The sequence below is a fragment of the Malus sylvestris genome, chromosome 6 (genome assembly GCF_916048215.2).
Source record: "Malus sylvestris chromosome 6, drMalSylv7.2, whole genome shotgun sequence".
Taxonomy (NCBI): domain Eukaryota; kingdom Viridiplantae; phylum Streptophyta; class Magnoliopsida; order Rosales; family Rosaceae; genus Malus; species Malus sylvestris.
The window spans coordinates 13,351,541-13,363,675 of NC_062265.1; the positions used below are offsets into that span (position 1 = coordinate 13,351,541).

The following is a 12,135-nucleotide window of genomic DNA, read 5'->3' on the forward strand; positions in this document are numbered from 1 at the left end:
CAAGACGGTGAGTTTGGTCAAGGTGTTGTGGAGGAACCATTCTGCAGAGGAAGCTACTTGGGAGACGGAAGACCGGATGAGAGAGGTGTACCCAAGGTTATTTTACGAGTATTAATTGATTTATTTGGTTATGGGAATTTCGGGGACGAAATTCTATAAGGAGGGGAGATTGTCACAGCCCGTCCCGGAGGTACTTTTGACGGGAATGTGAAATGACAGAATTGCCCTTATTGGACATTAAGGTACGTAGGTACATAGCGTTATTTTGAAAATAGCATTGGTTGGATGGGATTTTATTGGAAATTGATTTTTGGTATGTTTGGTTAGGATGAAATGGAGGGTGTGGATTAATTTGGACCACACATGACCTTCCTCTCTCCCTCTCCTTTCCCCGTGCTTTCCCTGTCTCTGTCTCTCTCTCTCGACTTCACACACACACACCCATATCGTACGGACCTTCACCCAAAACCCTTCGAAACTCAACGGATCGGGGCAAATAAGGTATGTATCTTCATCGTTTTGACGTCCTGAGTTCATTGGTGCTAGTTTTAGGAAGTGAAACCTTCGATTTCACGTAGATCCCGAACCTCCATTTTTGAGGTACTGTTCATGCGAACGTAAAATGTTGTGTTTCAGGAGATTTCAAGCTTGTGGTGAGCTTTAGGAGGTCCTAAGGAAGCTCGGGGACGTTCGTTGGAGAGTTTTGGACGTCGGGATCGTAGGTTTCAAGTTTGGCCGAATCCTTGGTTTTTGCAAGGTGAGATTTCGTAGTTTTTAGGCCCTAAAACTAGTCCAACGTGATAGTACACTCTTAGGGCTTCAATTTGGTATAAAATACGAAGAAAATGGGTGAAAAACGAAGGAGAACAGTGAGTTTGAAAATCGGCCGGAGTTCGGCCGGAGTCCGGCCACCGGAGAACCAGTCCGGCGAGGCCCTGCGAAGAAGACGACACGTGCGCTGCACGTGCTGCGCGTGGCCAGCGCGTGGACCCGTGCCACGTGTGGCGCGTGGGGGCGCGTGGGGCTTCCAAAATTTTTTCTGAAAATTTCTCGACGCTCGTGACGTCGAGTAGGTCGATGTGGTATATTCATATACCAAAATTGAGCATCGTATGAGAAGTTATTTCGAATTATTGGTGATATGCTTAAAATTAATGTTTTTATAGTTGTTTCGCATATAGGTGAGACGTATCCCGAGGACGACCGCATCCAGGGACGCCACGGGGGTTACGACCCGTCGACTTATCAGTGAGTGGGCAGTTTTGTTTTCGTATTACCTATATGCTATTGTTTTCCCAGAAAATGCATTTATATGAGAAAACGTTTTTAAAATGCCATGCATAGAATTATTTGGAAAAGGTGAATTTCACATGAGTTATATGATTGATATATGATGCATACATGTTGCATGGTGCTGTGGAGGCACAGGTAAGTCAGGTGAGTTCATTTATTCATTGAATTGTTGTTGTTGAGATGTGTTGAGCTCATAATCTGCACCCTAGGTGTTAGTGCTTATATTATTCACCACACCGCACGCTCGCCTTGGATCCAAGTAGGTGGATGTCGTACAGACCATGTGAGGGTTCCGACATGCTAGTCGTACAGATCACTAGGCGTGATTCCGACTAGTGGGTGACCTTAGTTATGCGCGCTGATGATATGATGAGAGAAGCACTAGAGCGTATTTTTACACCTTTCATCGTATAGACTACCTTACGTAGTTCCGAGTGATGTGCAGAGTAGGGCCGTATAGGTCACTGTGGTGACTCCGGCTTAGTGAGATATTGAGCTATTGAATTAATCGTATAGGACCAACTGCAGGGTCTCCGATTGATTCCTTATTTCACCTGATTTATATTTTGATTTATGGCATGGCATGTTTTCTTGAAAATGTTAAAGATTTGAGATTTAAATGTTGAGATTTTATATGGTTATATAATTTCTGGGAAAGTATACAGGTTTTTACGGCGAGGGGATATAACTGTTTTAATGAAATGTTTTGGAAAACTAATTTGTTTTACTGACCCACTCATTTTGTTTTGCGCCCCTCCAGGTTCTAGTTTAACGGTGGTTGGCTCACGAGGTCCTTTCCGGCTTTCTGACAGATTTGGGACATGTAGGACTCACCTGAGGGTGATGTATTCTTATTTTAGTCCTACTTGACTGCAGATAACCTATGCTCTGAACTTATGTGTTTACTTGTAAACTCGTCCGGATATGTCCGTATGTGGTTATGTTGAGTTTGGTTTGAATTTCTGCTGATTTATGTTGTTGTTACGCTTCCGTGTCGTGCTTATGGTTACGTCACGCCCACGTGACGGCCAGCACACCTGGATCCTCCGGATCAGGGTGTGTCAGTTTGGTATCAGAGCCTAGGTTGCAGTCCTGTAAATTTGTTAATGTCTTAACGATCTTTTGATGTTTTCTGTCAGAATCATGCCGCCTCGTAGAGAGCGTAGGGAGTCCCGCCGTACTTCTTACTCATCTCCATTGTTTCTTCAATCTCCACCTTACACGGTGTACGATCCATTAGGTTCCTTTTAGCGAGGCAGTGGGCGATTAAAACTCTTTCAAATTGATTGTGAATTGAAACTTACTTTCAATTCTCCCTTTAGTGTTTATACACGTTTAGGGCTTCCACAAACCAAGAGTGATACCTAGCAGCATATCATGGTTACCCAAGCTAATCAGAAGAGGTAGAGAACCTATTCAGTTTAGGATTACAAATGCAATACGGTCTTTCTCTAATACAATACTCTTGACCACATTGTTTGGATTGATAGTTTATTCATGTCAACTATCCAATGTGGTTCGTGTGCTTATATGATTACCTTGAATGTGATTTGGAACGACTTTCCTAAATCTCATTCATACTCTGGCCAGAGATTCTAAATCATATCATAGAGTATTCTCCCCCAAACGGTTTGAAGGTTAGAGATCCCTTGTTACGCATTCACTTGCCTCCATAGCTAAGTGGCTTAACCCCAACTATGCCGTGGACACCCTCCTGATGTAGTGACTTTGACATAATCAACGATCAAGGACTTAACCACAAGACAACTATGATGCCTCAGGTCAAAGGACTACTTTGCATTATCCCAACCATGAGTTCTCATGTGACATGAATATGAGAACTCTTCGTTGATCGTGTTCAGTGAACTCATTCTCTATTGAGCACCTACGTACCTGTCTTGCTGTCACACACACCAATGACTTGAGACTAGTCACTCTCCCTGAGAGAAGACACAGCACGTACTGATCTTAACGGACTGTCAATGCCCAATTAGCAATCATATGATCAGGAACGTTTAGGATGTGTCTACGAAAGAATGGTCTCATGAATCTAACTTCTTTAGATTGCATTCTCCCAATCACATATTCCTTGGACTTATCGTTTAAGCATATAACATTTATATGAGACGGCTCAAACAATAATGTTTGCCCTTGATATTAAACTAGATTAGTTTAACATGTGAAATGTCCGTAAAGTATCATCATATGATTGGTTTTAGGGCACATTTCCAACAAAAACTTCTTGTTGCTTTCACGCAAGCTGGGCACATTTTAAGACAACCCACATGGGCCTTCTGACAATTTTTTCTCGAAAATGAATTTTTAACCCTAGATCTTTCTAGATTGCTTTTGCACATGACACGTGTCTTTTTTGATCCATTGCCCTCTTTAAAATCTCAATTTAGGGTTTCATTTCAATTTGGATAGGTGATTTATATTTTCTCAAAGATAGTGCTTTTTAGCTTGGAGTTGTCTCTTGTATTCTTACTTGAAAACCCAAGCCACAATATCACACTCATGCACTAAATACCTGTATCGTTGTATATTAAGGTAGCATTGTCTTTGTGATTTTGATTCATGTTTTTGATCAAGTTTTTCTAGTTTTAAATCTTTGAATTAACCTATTTTTTGGATTCACGTCAATTTCATCTTTCAAGTATTTAACTAGTGAAATTGACTGGACATTGAATCCAGATTTACATCAACTTCACCATAACAACATATACATAAGTTGATTTGGTTTCGGTGACACAACGTGAAGAGCTCAGGAAGAACTGTCACTTGGTGAAGATCGAAGGAATCCTTCTCGTATAAGGCAATGTTGCACAAAGGTAAAGCTGCTCCATAGACTAGGTCTAAAATTAAGCTTTGTGTGGTACTCTGCAAGAATTTTGTTTACACTAATGGATTGGACTTCGTTAAGATTCCCCTGTTTTTAACCCAGAGGTGGGTTCTTCTGACCAAAAACTCCCTTTGCAGTTTATTGCTTTTCTAGTTTACTTATCTTACTCTTTGCTTGTGATATATGTTCATCATTATTTGCAAATAGATAAGTCCATGCAATTAAGCTTGTCAGATAAAATGTGGACTGAATTGGATCTTAGTTAACTAGGAACACTTTAGTAAACCAAGCTTTAAATTGACCACCTCTGCTATTGATAAACTAACATATCTGCTTAGTTGATTGGTGTTGCTGACTAGTCAAACAAGTACATTTAATTGTAGGATATTTCGCCTGGTACCAATTTCAAGTGTGAATGTTGGTAGCATTCCCCCAATTATTATAGGGAGGAGGTTTGCATGTGGACATTTTGATGATGAGCGCTAGCACTATGTAATAAATACAATATTTTTATTTCAGTTGTAAACATTGACAAACCAAACCACCATCCAACCATAAAAGTGGAAAGGAATGACCTCTAATTTGTGGTATACTCTCGTTCTCTTAGATTTTATGGTTCAAGAAAATTGTGGCCACTTATCATTCAATACTTTCTCCTTCACGATTGGATAAAAATTAAGGAAAACTGTCACAGCCCGTCCCAAAATATTTAGTATCGACAGTGTGAACTGACTATTTTGCCCTTGGACGTTTTGTGTGTTTGTGTGGTTTTGAGTTGGGAGTGAACTAATTCCTTAAGTTCCTATTATTTGGAACTAATTAGGACTAAAAGTTGTTATGTTTTTGTGGTTGTTAGAAGTAAAAAATTTAGGACCACACACACACACCCCAACTCTCTCTTTCTCTCTCCTCCCTTTCGATTTTCTCCTGTTTCCATCAACTTTGTACGGACGAACTCCAAGTATTCCATTTCAGGCATGGATCAAGGTTTTAAAGGTAACATTCAAACTCTTTGCATGTCTAGGAGTTGATTTATACCTTTATTTGGACTTAAAACCTTCGAAAATCCGAGAAACCGAAATCCCAGTTTTAGGTACTGTTCATACACTAATTATTGTGAGGTTTTTAGGAGTTTTTAAGGGCATAGGAAGCTTTGAATCATCTTCACAAAGCTCGGAGAAGAAAAATGAAGTGATTTGGACGTCAGAAAGTTGAGTTTTGATGAGTTGCAGGTTTAGCCGGATTATCGAGGGATTTTCCGGCGAGTTCCATGGATCTTAGAGCTCTTGAAAGGTATGGTTGTATTCTATTCATGTCAAGCTTCAAATTGGTTTAAGTTTCATGAAATTTGACTGAGAAATGGATGAGAAATGAAGGTTTGAAAAATTCCCAGTTTTCCGGCGACGGCGACGGTCGCCGGAGTTCTGAGGTAGGGGATGACTGAATATTCTGTCAACTTTGACGGAATATTCCTAACGGCATTGGTTAGTTTAACAGATTCCGTTACTATTTAATGAAATATTCCACGGAATATTCCTAACAGGGTTAGGGGATTCCGTTAGGGTCCCTGCAAGTGGCCGCGCGTGTTGCAGTGCCTTTGCCGGCATGTGGCGGCGCGTAGGACGTCCAAAAATTATTTTAAAAATATGAGGATGTTTGTGTAGATCATGTTGGTATATTCAAACACCCCATTTGAGCATTGTATGAGAAGTTATTAGCTAGTATTGGTTAGGTGCTTTAAATTAACCTTTTTATAGTTGTTTCACATATAGGGGAGACTTATCCTAAGGACGAGCGCAGTCAAGGGCGACTTGGGGGCTATGACCCTTCGACATACTAGTGAGTGGGCTTTTGGTTTTCAGTATATACTTATATACTTGATATTTTCCCAGAAAATTCGTTTAAATGAAAGTATGCCTTGAAATACCATGCATATAAATTTATATTCCGTAAATGAATTGGTATATGATGCATATTATATAATTGTGGTGTTGTGGACGCTTAGGTAAGCGCAGGTGAGTTATGAATTGTGATTGTGATTAAAGTTGTGATTGAGAAACATTGAGCTCATAAACCTGCACCTAGGGTGATTGTGATTTAGCCAGAGATATGTCACATGCCTATTTATAATGTCACCTCCTGCACCATATGCTCACATTGGATCCAAGTTAGGTACACAGTCTTGTCGTACAGACCATCATAGGTGGTTCCGACTCATAGGTGACTAGCGATTTATTGCCCAGCTATCATAAGAACGTAGTATTGAGCATAATTATATTACACCCAGTCTTGTCATACAGACCTTTTCATTGGTTCCGACTTGTGTGCAATATAATGTCGTACAGGTCATTGTAGCGACTCAGGCTAGATTGAATAATAAGCTATGAATTCAGCCGTACAAACTTATGCAGGGGTTCCGGCTAATATGTTATTTTTCATGAATTTATTCTCAACTGAGTTACTTATTCTATTTTATGTTTTGGCATGGCATACTTATGAATATGATTATGTGAAGCATGATTTGAATTGAGATATTTACATATATATATATATATATATATATATATATATGCATATGTTTATATTCTAATTTTGGGAAAATTTTCATGTTTTACGGTGAGGGGTTAGAACTTTTGAGAAATGAAATGACTTTGAAAAGCTTTGTTTTTGTCCACTCACATTTTTTGTTTTGCGCCCCTCCAGGTTTTAGGTAGACTTGCGGTTGGTGGCGTACGAGGATTTCGATGGTTTTGACATAATAAATTAATCATAGGACATTTTCTGGTACTGTATAACTAGTACTTGTCCTACTGGACTGCACCTAGACTTTCTATGCTCTGATTAAGGGTATTTACACTTGTATCTCACTCCTAGCACTTCCTGTTTATAAGTACTCAGTAGTAGCTTTTGGTTTTTATTTATTCGTATATTTCTTATCTTTATTGCTTCCGCACTGTGGACATGGCTACGTCACCCTCACGTGATGGCTAACATGCTTCGATCTCGATCGGGGTGTGTCAAAAACTAATGAAAAAGGGTGTCAAAACTTTGAATTTTAACAAAACACCATTTAATAACTTTATTTAATGATAAGGACAAAAGAATGAAAAAGAAGAAAAAAAGGAACCAAAAGCACCTGCAAGGCGCAAGCCAACCCGTGTTCAGTTTCAGAAATAGTACCTATATTCAGTTTTAGAAATAATGTGTGTTGAGTTTAAGAAATAGTGACAGTACTAGTGTTTAGTTTAAGAAATAGTGATAGTACCCGTATTTAGTTTTCAAAATAGTTAGTGCTCAGTTTAAGAAATAGTATAGTACTCGTATCCGGTTTTAGAAATAGTCAATCTAAGAAATAATCAGTGTTAAAAAACGCGGGAGTTTTTTTGTCACTTTTTTATTTTATATTATATTAAACTTTTGTCATTTTCATTAAAATTTAAGCCATTTTTATTAAAGTTTAGGGTTTTTTTTCCATTAAATAAAGTTATTAAATTGTTTTTTATTAATAAAAAGTTTAGAGAAATCATTTTCATTAAAGCCCCCTAAAAATTAAAGAGTAATTGATAGGAGCATATTTATGCGACTTAGTTAGCTTGTTCTCTTGCATTTACATAGCTAATTTCTACTTATAAGAGTGTTTTAAACTATTTTCGTGTGTTTTCAGGTCCAAATGACAAAGTTAGCAAGAAAAGGCAATTTGGAGTATTTTAGAACAGTTTTGGGCTTGGAATGGATAGGATGCGTATGGAGCATAATGGATGGACGTTTTTGAAGTTTAAAGAGGCTAAAAATGTGCTACAAATCTGGAAGAATTAAATCAAGACTTGGAAGATAAGGAATCAGCTAAAAGGAAGGAACATTATCCAAAACCTTATCCAAACATTATCTTAACCAACCTTATCTTATCTTATCCTAATCCTATTCTACCTAAATTCGCACCATTCAGAGCACCACACACATAAGAGCCTAAAATCAGAAAAATACACAATTGTGCCGTAGCTTTGCAAGGAAGGATGGAGAGAGAACTTTGTGCCGTGGCTGCCATCCAAGGCCATGGGAGTGCTGGAGCATTTCTGAGGTCTTTATATCCTTAGTTTTAGTTCAATGTTTAAATTAGATTATCTTTGTTTAATTGCAAACTGAAGGGAAAATTATGAGTTTAACACATGGGATTTCTAAATGACTAGCATGCATATACAATTCAAAATTTATACACATAAGCAACGGAAGCATGTTATCAAATAATATCAAAGCTATAGTCATGCAAATCCCCTTCAAGGTTCATAGGTTTATGTATAATGCATCTAAAACATTTAAGTTAAGAACAAAGTGAAGGTATAGGTCTATACCTCTTGATCTTGATTTTAGACCAAGGATGGACCACCTCCAAGTCCTTTGCTCCTTGAAGTCCTTGAGCCTAGCCTCCCTCCTTGCCTCCTCCACTTTGTTAGTAAGAGTGCTCCAAGGTTCTCCTTTAGTCTCCAAAAGAGAAGACCTCTAAATATCCACACCCACTAGTGTAGTGAGATAGATGGAGGAATAACCAAAAGGGTGAAAGATTGTTAGCTAAATCACCCTCAAGGTGGCCAGCCTTTGGTGTTTTTTAGAGAGATGTTTCTTTTGCCTCTTTGTTGTTTTAAAACACACAAAAACCCTAAGGAATAAATCTCTATAAAGTTCCTTATATAGACAAAAAGAAACCTAGTCAACAAATTGACTAACATCTCTCCCTCTCCACTTTAAATGGCCGGCCCCTTTGTGTTGGTTTGGGCTTTGGGCTTTTATTTATTTCTAGTCATCCAATGCTTGAATAAAATCCCAATGGGTTTAGGCCCAATGGACCCAATTAAACCCGAACGTTTCTTTAAGCCCAAAACGATCTTTTATCGCTTTTATGATTTCTTTAGACTTTCTAAATTAATCACAACACTTAATTAATCCAATTAATTATTTCCATCATCCATTAATTACTCACTACAAGAGTGTATCGGTGTACAATCATTTTAGGTTCTAATTAGCAAGGCAGTGAGGTGATTGACATCAATCCAATTGATTATATTTAATCCAATCACTTAGTGAATTAAAACTTCCTTTTAATTCACCTTTCTTCTTTGATGACTACATTTAATCATCTAGAAGAACTCACAAGCTATGAGTGACATCTAACCATATGTCATAGCTACCCAAGCTAATGTAGAAGTTGTTCGGAGAACCTATTCAGTTGGAATTACAATGTAATTCGATCCTTCTCTAAAACAATACTCTCAATCACATTACTAGGGTATGGATATATTATGTCAAACCCCTAATGTGATTATTCGTTCTTATATGATTCTATTGAGTCGTATAGGAACGCTTTCCTTTATTACGCTCGATACTTCGGCCGAAGGTTCCTGAATCATAACTTAGAGTATTCTTCCTCTCTTATCGAGGATTAGAGATTCCTTGTTGCGCATTCACTTGCCGTCATGACTAAGTGGCTTAACCCCAATTATGCCGTGGACACCCACGAATGGGGTGACTTTGACATAACCAAAGATTAAGTACTTAGCCACAAGACAACGACGATGCCTCAGGTCAAAGGACTACTTACATTATTCCAACCATTAGAGTTACTTGCTTGACATGTGAGTAGACCTCCATGCAAGTACTCTCGTTCGATTGTGTTCAGTGAACTCATTCCCTTAATGAGCACCTACATACTTGTCTTAGTGTCACTACACAAATGGGATGAGACTTTCCATTCTTCGATTTGAAGCGGACACAGTATTTACCAGTCTAAGCATTGTCAGTTTCCCTCCGACAATCCAATGACCAGGAACCTTTTGGACATAATGGTTATGTGAAGAAGGTCTCTGTAGTCTAACATCATTAGATTGAAGGGAAAATTATGAGATTCTAGCATGGGATTTCATAATGACTATCATGCATATCCAAATCAAATTTAATATACGAAAGCAGCGGAAGCATTTAAAACATATTATCAAAGCTATAGTCATGCAAATCCCCTTCAAGGTTCATAGGTTTATATATAATGCATCAAAACAATTTAAAGAATCAAGAACAAAGTGAAGGTTAGTCTTATACCTCTTGATCTAGACTTGAGACCAAGGATGGACCACCTCCAAGCCCTTTGCTCCTTGAAATCCTTGAGCCTAGCTTCCCTCCTTGCCTCCTCCACTTTGATAGAATGAGTGCTCCTAGGTTCTCTTCAAGTTTCCAAAGTAGGAAACCTCTAAAGATCCTCACCCACTAGTGTAGTGAGAAGGATGAAGGAATAACCAAAAGGGTGTAAGAGATGTTAGTAAAAACCCCCTTTGGTGGCCGGCCTTTGTGGTTCAAGATGGCTATTTTCTTTTGCCTCTTTTGTTGTTCAAAACTCACAAAAACCCTAATGAACAATATCTTATAAAGTTGCTTATATAGACAAAAAGAAAACCTAGTCAACACTTGACTAAATATCTCTCCAAAACCCACATAATATGGCCGGCCCTCTTGTGTTGTTTTTGGGCTTTGGGCTTTTATTATTTCAAGTCATCCAATGCTTGAATAAAAGCCCAATGGGTTTAGGCCCAATGGGCCTAATTAAACCCGAACGTTTCTTTAAGCCCAAAACGATCTTTATCGCTTTTATGATTTTTCTAGACTTTTCTAAATTAATCACAACACATAATTAATCTAATTAATTGTTTCCATCATCCATTAGTTACTCACTACAATAGTGTTGTGGTGAACAATCTTTTAGGTTCTAATTAGCAAGGCAGTGAGGTGATTGGCATTAATCCAATTGCTTATATTTAATTCAATCACTTAGTGAATTAAAACCTCATTTTAATTCACCTTTCTTCTTTGACGACTACATCTAATCATCTAGAAGAACTCACAAGCTATGAGTGACATCTAACCATATGTCATAGCTACCCAAGCTAATGTAGAAGTTTATTCAAAGAACCTAGTCAGTTGGAATTACAATGTAATTCAATCCTTCTCTAATACAATACTCTCAATCACATCATTAGGGTATGGATATTTCATGTCAAACCCCTAATGTGATTATTCCTTCTTATATGATCCAATTGAGTCGTTTAGGAACGCTTTCCTTTATTACGCTCGATACTTCGGCCGAAGATTCCCGAATCATATCTTAGAGTATTCCTCCTCTCTTATCGAGGATTAGAGATTCATTGTTGCGCATACACTTGCCTTCATGACTAAGTGGCTTAACCCCAACTATGCCGTTGACATTCTGATAGAGTGACGTTGACATAATCAAAGATTAAGTACTTAACCACAAGACAACGACGATGCCTCAGGTCAAAGGATTACTTACATTATTCCAACCATTTGAGTTACTTGCTTGACATGTGAGTAGACCTCCATGCAAGTACTCTGATTCGATTGTGTTCAGTGAACTCATTCCCTTAATGAGCACCTACATACTTGTCTTAGTGTCACAACACGAATGGGTTGAGACTTTCCATCCTTCCAATTGAAGCGGACACAGTATGTACCAGTCTAAGCATTGTCAGTATCCTTCTGACAATCCAACGACCAGGAACCTTTTGGACATAATGGTTATGTGAAGAAGGTCTCTGTAGTCTAACATCATTAGATTACTTCTTCAATCGATCCATTGTCCATGGATTCACTATTCAGGACATATTTCGTTTATTGAGATAGTCCTAATTAGTATCTTTGCCATTTGATGTATAAGAATCATCCATACATCGATTCATTTGTCTTGAAAGATTTCTTCCAAAGATTGACTTTCAGGGCATATTTCCAACAATCTCCCACTTGCACTAAAGTCAATCACTTGTGTATCTTATACATCTTGTCGAGAGAGTTTATGCTCGTAGGTCAACTTGGTTATGTATTAATCTCTTTTATTTTAAAAGGGATTTACTTATCAAATGTTTCCAAGACATTTGATGATGTCTCTTTAATGTGTTCGAAAACTTTGATGAGACCTTGATTCCAGGGCTTGAGCTATCGCCCCA

At 38.2% G+C, this 12,135-nt stretch overlaps 1 long non-coding RNA gene across 1 annotated transcript; it reads left to right on the forward strand.

Moving 5' to 3' along the window:
• Nucleotides 1-5,052: 5,052 nt before the first annotated feature.
• LOC126626640 (uncharacterized) lies at nucleotides 5,053-5,970 on the forward strand. The gene is made up of 3 exons (XR_007624755.1): nucleotides 5,053-5,131; nucleotides 5,265-5,428; nucleotides 5,908-5,970. It is a non-coding gene; the product is annotated as an uncharacterized LOC126626640 (long non-coding RNA).
• Nucleotides 5,971-12,135: the final 6,165 nt, after the last annotated feature.